At 56.7% G+C, this 8,659-nt stretch overlaps 1 long non-coding RNA gene across 3 annotated transcripts in view; it reads left to right on the top strand.

The window, feature by feature from the left end:
- Nucleotides 1-7,595: 7,595 nt before the first annotated feature.
- The window catches only part of LOC119250675 (uncharacterized), a 37,299-nt gene continuing 36,235 nt past the window's right edge, over nucleotides 7,596-8,659 (top strand). For all 3 annotated transcript variants that reach the window (XR_008552661.1, XR_005126364.2, XR_008552662.1), the window contains exon 1: nucleotides 7,596-7,654. This is a non-coding gene — a long non-coding RNA (uncharacterized LOC119250675). The remainder of the gene's footprint in view (nucleotides 7,655-8,659) is intronic.

Raw genomic sequence — 8,659 nt, 5'->3', positions numbered from 1 at the left:
CTGCGCGTGGGCCGGTCTTCCGACCCGTCCCGTCTCCAGCCACGGCTCGGGTGTGTCCTTGTCTCGGCACTTCATGCCTCAGGGCTCGCCAACATGTGCTGACCTCATGTTTCCACTAGATCACACACCTGCGCGCACACAGATAATGTGTTACCGCATCCCCTCGCTAGACACCCTCACACACCCTCGGCCCCGCTGCTCACCAGCCAGGCGCGCCCGGGGACAATGTGGGGCCTCGCCTGCTCCCCGCGCCCGGCTTCTCACTCCCCACCTGATCCACTGACGCCCAACGTCACTTCTCTCTCCAGCCACACTCACCTGCACGCGCGTCACCGCCCTCCGTGCCCGATCGCCGCGCTCACACTCGCACTCACACACTCGCACACAAGCACACACTGTCACACACACACATGCACACACTCACACAGTCGCACACACACACTCACATGTACACGCACGTGCACACACACACATTCACATGCACACAGACACGCACACAGGACTCAGGAGGCGCGCAGAGGCGGTCGCGGCCCACACACTCCCGTCCTCCTGAACGCGGTCCCGGGGTGTGTCACTGAGGGGTCGTTCCTGGCTGGTCGCTGAGGCGGTTCCCACCGTTGGTGACTAAATAACGTGCCGGGGACGGACCATCGAGGGGGTGGAGCATCTTCCTCGCGCCCCCAAACCCCGCCGACGCCGGCCCGAGGCCGGACTCCCTGCCCCGCCCCGTGGGAGGGCGCTCTCGAAGCCCTCAGGACCGGGGCGCCGGGTCAGCGCCTCCTCGCGACACGTCCCGTCCAGCCGCGTCTTCGGGTTCCACAAGATCTGTACCCCCGCCCCCCGCTGGTTCTCATGGGCCTCCTGCCTGAGCCCTCTCACCCCCCCCAGCGCCGGTGCCCTCGCGTCTGACCCGCTGGCCCGTCAGCTCCTGGGGGCGGGGTGGGGTGTCCAGGGGGGCATATCTGGCGCCCCCAGGCCTCAGTCTCCGCGTTGGCCCCGATGCGCGTCCGAGCCCCCTTGCCTGCCCCCGCGGCTTTTCTCCTGGACCCGTGGATCCCCGCCCTGCCCACCCTGACAACTCCCTCGGGTCCCCCCACGGCCGCCCCATCTCTGCACCAGGCCCTGGGCACCTCGGATGGGGAAACCCGGACGGGAGCCACAGCCAAGAGGGGGGGCAGCGCCCCATGGCGGCGACGGAGGGGGCAGAGGGAGCGGGGAGTGATAAGGGTTGTGGGGGGACAAAGCCCCACCCGCTTCCTACCTTTGCGGGGCGCGGGCAGGTGCCGCAGCCGCTGCGGTCGCTGCTCAGAGACCCCGGGAACCCCACATCGGCTGCTCTGGGCCCCCTGGACGCCTCGAACCGTCTCGGACACGGCGGGCCGGACCCCGAGGTCGGGTCGGCGCGGGGGTCTCTGGCCGGTACCCGGGGGGCCGCTGTGGCGGGCCGAGAGTCCGCAAGCAGCGGGCGTGGGCGCGACCCCGTCCTGACGCCCTGGGGATGCCCGTGTCATCCCAGGAATATTCTCTCTCTGCCTAGAATGCAGGAGGCAGACTTGTCAGAGGCAAGAGATCGGGGTGCTCCTCTGGGGGGCGCCAGGAGAGACCTGTCCCTGCCCCTGTCCGCCTCTCTGCAGGCGGCTGCCCTGTGCGTGGACAGTGTCCGCGTCTCCAGGTCCATCCACAATGTCACGTGTGGTCTTTAATTCCCGTCCGCGTTTTCACTGAGTGAAAGTGTAAATCGAGGTATAAGAATGGCCTCGGAGGCTTGTGTTCTTGATTAGTAGCATAGACTAGATCAGTATTTTCCCCTAAGACTGACAGCACTGCCCTGTATTGTGTGTTGTGTTGCAGGTGATTGACGTCAAGCGGAGTTACGTGACGATGACCGCAACAAAGATTGAGATTACAATGAGAAAAGCTGAGCCTATGCAGTGGGCAAGCCTTGAGCTTCCTGCAGCCAGAAAGCAGGAGCCGCACAAAGATGACAAAACAGAATGAGCTGAGGGGACGATGTTCCTGCCTGTTTCAGAACCTTTAGTGTGTGGTGACGTGGTGGCTGCTGCTGTACCTTTTTTTGTTCTTGATGATGTTGAATCTGGCATTTCAGGGTCAATAATTGGTTCTTAAAAACCAAAGTCATTTTCTCTTCTGTGTCTCCCATCTTCATTTTGAGTTGCTGCCTTGCTTGTTCATTTCTTCGCATCAGTAGAATTACACGAGTCCTGTACTTGAAGCTGGGTAAGCGCCATCAACAGTTACAGTTCTTAGTGTAAAATGATGTTAAGCAGAAAAATGTAAAGCAACATTTGTTGCACTTACATTCCTTTCGATTAGCTAGATGCAGTGATGTGAGGATTTAATGGCCTGGCCTGCAAAGAAGTAAACATGTGGCAATTTGATTTTCATCACCTTAAAAGCTGTGATGGGAAATTTTTGGCAGTAAATGTTGGACCCGAGGAGAAGGTGTCAGTTTGCAGCATGCCACCTTTTGTGGTTCTTTTGTTATTTGGGCACCTCGGTTCATTTGGAAACATGAAATCTTGCTGTTTGGGGAATGGTTGGTACTTTATTTCATTTGAAGTAATTGTTAAACATTTTTTTTGATGTTTTCTTCTTGAGGCTTGTTTCCCCAGACATATGAATTTGTGATTCTTAATATTTAAAGCTAGTGGGTTAGTGAAATAGCACTTTTCAGTACTCTCTGTAATTGGTTTGGCTGCATTAGTAGCACTTTCCTTTTTTACTCCAAAATACCTCTGGATTTGTTGGCCAGATACAAATCTAGGTGGCACTGACCTTATATTCACCTATGATTGAGTAGAATGTTTCATCAGTGTGTCAATTTTTTTTAAATGGTAAATTTTCATTGTTTCTCTAGAAATAAGCACTGTCTCAGCACTCAATAGTAATGACTATTAGCAATGCAACCAGCCAGTTTATCACATTCTTGGTATCTAATGTGAGTGCCAAACTCAATGTGGGAAATCTCATGTAACATAGAACCTTCACAGAACTAAGCAGTTAGCAACTTGGACAAGACCGTTAATTACAGTGTTCATTTTGATCACCTATTTCTAGGCGCAGCTGTATTTAAGGACAGTTCTTAAGGCCTAGCCTTATTTTTTTGTAATAAGTAAGTAGTTTATAAACAATTTATAAGTTGAAACCAACTTCCATCGACAGATGTTCATAGGTCAATGATATAACATCTTGATGAACCATATACTGGCAAAGAAATGTAATGATCTTAAACATTTGAAAATTTTTTTAAGATGACTTTGGATTATTGTTCTCCCACCCCTTGCTTAAAAAAAAAAAAGGCATTCCCCAATCTGAAAATGCATGTCATGCAAACAACCACAATAAATAAAATTTTAAAAGCTTTTTTGAGTTCTGGCATCAGTTTTAGGACATTTGGATATGTGCTCTGTTGCCTTTTTTTTTTTTTTTAAGTCGGTACTTGTAATTTACCTGTTGGAACATGAACTTGTGTGTGTTTGTTTCATTGCAAATTATTTTGATCTGGCTTTCATAGTGGGTATTTGATTCTTTTGCCAATGTCGTTAATCCATGGCCTAGGGTCTGAAAAGCAAGCTAAGTTCAGCTTGTTTTAGGTTTTCTGATAGGTTTTACCTTCCTTTCTTTTCGTTATTGGCTACCCGGGGTTGGGTGGGTTGTTTTTTTTGTTTTGTTTTTTTTTTTTCACTTGCCTGCTTTTAAACACTAGCATTACTGAAGTCCTGAACTTGCAAAGATTTTCTTCTGCATAGTAGTGATTTTAAATTTGTATGTAGTTCTGAGTTACGAAGCATTCCTCAGGAATGTCTTCTAAAGAACATGTTATTATTACATGGTATCAGTCTTTATTAATTTTGGAATTTAGTAGGCCATCTTTAATTTCCATTGAAGTGAAACAAGATTCTTAGTGGCCTAGGGGTGGACTCTCAGACTGTCACTGCCAAGGCCAATTTGATCCCCAGCCAGGGAGCTCCCCACAGGGCGCAGCAAAACTCTCCTGTCTCCCCGCAGCTCCCCTCTGCAGTGAATTTCAGTGGATCCACCTGTTCTGCTCCCCACTCTGGCTCTGGGGGGTCCTCTCACCATCCCCCCACCTCTGGCCTACACCCCAGTTCTACACAAATAGAATCTTAAAAGTAAAAGTTAAATAAAACCTCCAAGCATCATCATACTACTTTCAGATTATGTCAAAATAGCTTAATTTTCACTCTTTTTGACTGGATAGCTCATACTGTCAGAATGCTTAAATAAAGTGTCACTGATATACTAGGACGAGGGAAAACCTGGAACCTGCTGTTCTTTTCAGCTTCCCACAAGGAGACTGGGTCGGAGTGATCTGGTTTGTTGAGATCCCTGTGGTGCTGAGTCCCACTTGCCCTTTGGTGTTTGTTCATATTTTATTGGTAGGACTGATTTTCAGATGCTCTTGTCCCCGTGCACCGTCGTGGTGGCGGCCCCATGTGTGGGTCAGGTCGGCGCTTGTGGCCACGACCCAGGCCCTGGGCGGCTGTTGGCGCTGCCGGGGCCAGGGTGGGGGGCGGGAGGCTGTGTTCTGTCGGGGTTCCCCGCTGTCGGGGCGCAGCGACTTCAGTAAGCAGACTCGGGCCTGGGCCACATTGGGTCTCAGATTGGCGCTCATGACGGAGAGGGCGTTTGTGGAGGAAAGTGTGGCCCCTGCCCAGTCAGGCCGGCCTGACCCGACACCTCCTGATTGGAGCCACGCCGTGCCATGGGGTGGGGCAGGGGCTTTGCCCTGGAGAGCCATGGTTCCTGCAGCCTCGGGGTGCAGTGTCTGGGACGTGGGGTTGCAGTTGGCGGCAGTCCCCAGGTGTCTCCCGCCGGTGTCCTGCCCCCATTGCCTCATTCATTAGAAATGGTGAGTGGGCACCAAACGCGCCACTTCATCCCACTGTTGTTTTGAAAGCAACAGCGACGGGGACTTCAGATGCAACTCACGTTTTTCTCCCCTTTGCCAAATCATTTCGATGAGTTTTAGAACAACCAGGGACTTGCAGAGAAGTGCCAAGCCTGCCACACCGCCCCTCTTGCCGCCGGGGAGCTGGCCGGCCCCGCGTCCTCGCACCCGCTCCCCTGTCTGGAGGGCAGGCGGCCCCTCGCCCCGCTGCAAAACGGAGACGCTTTCCCCCTGCCCTGGCAGCTGCCAATGTTGCATCCAAAGGCACAGAAAACACCCTCTTCTTCGCGGAGCTGCTGTGTGTGCTCTCGGCGCACGGCAGTTACCCTAAGGGCTGAGCAACATTCCAAAATGGCCGACCCGTCACTCGCCCGTGGCGCACAACTGGGCTGTTTCCACGAGGCTGTTGCCAACAGGCAGGTGTCATCCTTATTGCGCTTGTGTTTTGGTTAGTGCTAGAAGTAGAAAGTGGGGGCTAGTAAGTATGTTTCGGTTTATAAGAAACTGCCTGTTTTCCAAAGTGGCCCCCAAGGCTCCAGTCTTATTAACGAGGCGTCCACTGATCAGTTCCTGGGGCGCCACAGTCAGCCGGGTGTCCCGGTCATACCTCCGGATGTGCAACTGCTACCCCAGGGTGTCAAGTGTCCTGCTCTTGTCTAACTTGAATGGAGCCTCTAAGCTACACCCACATTCATCACCAAAGCCTCTTTTCAGATGAACAAGATAAGAAGTCTAAAATCAATATACAGTCTGAAAAGCAAGAATTTAGGATATTTTGAGTAAAGCCAGGCCCCTCACCATGCAGACTTCTGGAGCTACATCTCTGTCTAGGGATGAATTTTTTTTTTGTTTGTTTATACATGCACTGGGTACAGTCAGAAGCGCGGGAGGGTGAGAGAATTCACCAGAGCCAGAGCGGGGAGCAGAGCAGGCAGAAGGACCGAAGTACACTGCTGAGGGGAGCAGCGGGCGGCAGGAGAGGTCTGCGCGCCATGCGGGACCCTCCTCAGGTGGCCGGGGAGCAGCCGGGGATCGAACCGGCGCTGCAGAGGCTGCGGGCAGCTTCGCAACCCAGTGCTCAACCACTGTGCCACCAGGGAGGCCCTGGGATGAATTTTTAATGTGAATCCAAACCACCGTGTGTGTGAGTGCAAACTTCTAATGAATAGCTCCCAGAGGTGGTCCCACAATCTGCTTCTCTAACCAGTTCCCAGGTGCTGCTGCTGGTCTGCAGGGTCACACTTGAATGTTCCCAGGAGTGTAAGTGGGTCCTTCCTATCAAGACAGCAAAACTGCTTTCAAAAGTTACATCTGAAATGTACTAAGATCAACATGTGAAAGACTTCTGTGAAAGTATGAAGCAGCCTGTTTTTCACAGCAGAAAGTAAGGAAGATTTTACAAGTAACAGAGAATCGAAGCACTGTGCTTTCTAGAGTCTGGCCTTCCTGCCCTCCCCACTCAAGGCAGGAAAGACTGAACCAATAATGAAACACCACCTTTTTTGTGGAGCCTTATTACAGACCCATGGACATTATTAGAAAATATTATACAAAATAGAAAATGGTTAAATTGGTTCTCAACTGAAGAATCTAGGACAGACTATTCAAATTCATCAATTACCAGACAGTATTGCTTTGTCAGTATGTAGTATTGGTACTATTAAGTCACACACTGGATACACCTGGAAATAAGGCCTGTTCCTGTAATTACTAAACTGCTTAAATTAGTCATGTAAAATCCCATTTAAAGACAACTGGTGGTGCAAAGTGTTGAGTCTCAGCACTGTGAAGCTGTAAGCAGTTGCAGCATGATTTCGATCTGGCCAGGGAGGGTCCCACATGGCCCGCAGACCTCTCCTGTCTCCCCGCTGCTCCCCTGGGCAGTGTGTTTCAGTCAGTCTGCCTGTTCTGCTCCCCACTCTGGGGAGTCCTCTCACCCCACCCCACCCCCACCTCTGGCCTGCACCCCAGCTCTTGTATGCATAAAGAAATCTTAAAAAAAAAAAAGACAACCCATGACAAACTGATAAATCTAGACAAAGAAATAGGATCAGGCCTGCTGTGGCCAGACTATGTTGACAGCGTTTCCCAGGACAGGGTCGGTGCCCGGCGTGTTCTCCAAGCCACATCACTGCGGGCTTCCCGCGGGAGCCCCCACAACGCGTGGGCGCCCGTCGCCGCAAGGCCCGCGCCGCTGCGGACTTGGCCTCGGCACCCGCAGCGCCCCGCGTCGTGAAGGACACGCGCGCCCCGTCCAGGGGAAGCGGCCCGCGGGGCCGGGTCATCGCTAAGGACGGACCCCAAGCGCCCAGTCCCCCCAAGCCCGCAGGACTCGCGGGAGGGGCTCCCCAGGCCCCCCTCCGGGAGAGGAGGCGGCAGCCCCGGGGGCGGCGACCGGGCCTCGGGCCGAAAACACGCGCGCTGCGGGAGGGGGCAGCGCGCGGGCATCCCTCGCCACACCGCCCCGGCGCCATGCCCGGTCCCTCCCGGGGGCCTTGTCGGCCCCTGGCCCGCCATGTCACCTGAGAGCTGATGCGCATCCTGAGGGCCATCACGGCCCTGACGGGCGCGCGGGCTTCTGGGTAATGTAGTTCCCCTCTGGCAGGGGCTGCCTCGTCCTTCTGCGCAGGTGCGGCCCCGCCCACGCCCCGTCTGTACCGGAAATCCGGGCTGCAGCTACCTCAGCCGCCGGGGCCGCCGCCGGGCGGGCTCGTCTGGGAGGTGGGTGCTGGTTGGCGGCGGGGGCGGAGCTGCGCGGGCCGGGCCTTGCAGGTCGGAGGCGTCTCCTCAGCGTCTCCTCGGGCCGCGGTCCGGGGCGCGCGGGACTGTCCGCGGTCGGGACGAGGCCCGGCGGGAGGAGGCGCCGTCAGGAGCCGGAGGGCAGCGCTGCCCCGGGGGCCGCCGACCGATGTGGGTGCCCGTCGGGGCGGGGGCGCCTGTCACCGCGGAGAGGCCTGTGCAGCCTCGTGGTGCTGGTCGCGGGGCGGCCTGTTCCCGCCGCGGGGACGCCTGGAGGGCGCCCGGCCCCCTGTCCTCTCCCCCACCCTCTCCCCCGCCGCCCCCGCCGGGCCCCGCCGCGCCCCCTCAGCACAGAGCTGGCTCCGCCGCGCCCCCTCAGCCCCCGCCAGGCCCTGCCACATGCCCTCAGCCCCCGCCGGGCCCCCTCAGCCCCCCACCGTCGCCGCCGCCTGGCGGGGCTTGAGGCCCGTGGCTCCGCGGGTACACTGGGTCCGCCGTGGCGTCCAGAGCCGCCTGCCCGAGCCCCGCGTGGCCGCGGGCGGCGCCTGCTCAGAGTCTGGAGCGCGCCTTTCCCGCGCCGCATGGCCGGGGGGCCGGGCTGCTGCCGCTGGGGGCGCGGGCGCGGCCTGGCCCTGGGAACTGAGCCGTGAGTGCTGTTGGCCCGCGGGCCTGGCCCTCTCCTGCTGCTCATGGTCCGAATGAGCCTGCGGCAGCGGCGGGGCACGGCCAGAAGAAGCCGCGGGTTCGCAGCGGCGTGGCCTGGCGTGTTGCCCCGGCCCGGCGCCCCCACAGGCTCGGCGCGTGCGTCCTCTGCGGGGCTTTCCTCCTCGGCCTCGGGGCCGCGCGGATCTCCTGTGGGCGGGTGGGGCGGGGGCTCGGCCACAGGCTCATGTCTGCGCGGCCCCCGCGGGCCTTGATGGCCTCCCGAGCCAGGCGGAGCGCGCCTGTCCCTGCTGGAAGGCAGAGTCCGCGCCTGCCTCGCAGCCG

Source organism: Talpa occidentalis, unplaced genomic scaffold (genome assembly GCF_014898055.3).
Source record: "Talpa occidentalis isolate TD23 unplaced genomic scaffold, MPIMG_talOcc4v2.1 talOcc4.18, whole genome shotgun sequence".
NCBI lineage: Eukaryota > Metazoa > Chordata > Mammalia > Eulipotyphla > Talpidae > Talpa > Talpa occidentalis.
Note: the sequence above shows the minus strand (reverse complement) of the source record. Positions and strands in the feature narration are given on the sequence as shown.